General features: G+C 41.3%; 1 protein-coding gene across 1 annotated transcript in view; it reads right to left on the bottom strand.

The window, feature by feature from the left end:
- LOC128250466 (uncharacterized) overlaps positions 1-576 on the bottom strand; it is a 22,415-nt gene that overhangs the window by 2,787 nt on the left and 19,052 nt on the right. The gene's annotated exons all lie outside the window — the stretch shown is intronic.

Genomic DNA, 576 nt, shown 5'->3' with positions numbered 1-576 from the left:
GTTGTTAAAAAGCTCGCTTCCCATTCATGTGGCCTCAGGTTCAATCCCATTATGCAGCACCTTGGCCAAGTATCTTCTATAGTCACATGCCAACCAAAGATTCAGGAGTAGATTTGGTAGACAGAAACCGAAAGAAGACTATTACACACATGCGCATACACGCACACGCACGCACGCACACTCTCACACACAAATACACACACACGCACACACATGAGCGCGCGCACACACACACACACACACACACACACACACACACAGAGGGTGCGGTGAATAAACTGTCATCTAAATTACACAAAAGTGAAAATAACGTTGACATCTCATTGTAACAGATATATTTACCAAAATTGCATTTAAAAATTCTTGAAATACTAAAGCGATAGTTTATTCAATAAAATTACCATTGGCTTCAACCACAGTTTTCAGATGACTTCAGAATCTCCTCCAACTCTTCTGGATGGTCTTCTTGTGTAAATTGGTGAATGCTGCCATAATCCTTGCCTTCAGTTCATCTTTGGTGTTACAAAGAGTTTTGTTGGTCTCTCGCTCAACTGTGCCCCACACATAATAATCAAG

The sequence above is a fragment of the Octopus bimaculoides genome, chromosome 1 (assembly GCF_001194135.2).
Source record: "Octopus bimaculoides isolate UCB-OBI-ISO-001 chromosome 1, ASM119413v2, whole genome shotgun sequence".
Classification (NCBI taxonomy): domain Eukaryota; kingdom Metazoa; phylum Mollusca; class Cephalopoda; order Octopoda; family Octopodidae; genus Octopus; species Octopus bimaculoides.
Note: the sequence above shows the minus strand (reverse complement) of the source record. Positions and strands in the feature narration are given on the sequence as shown.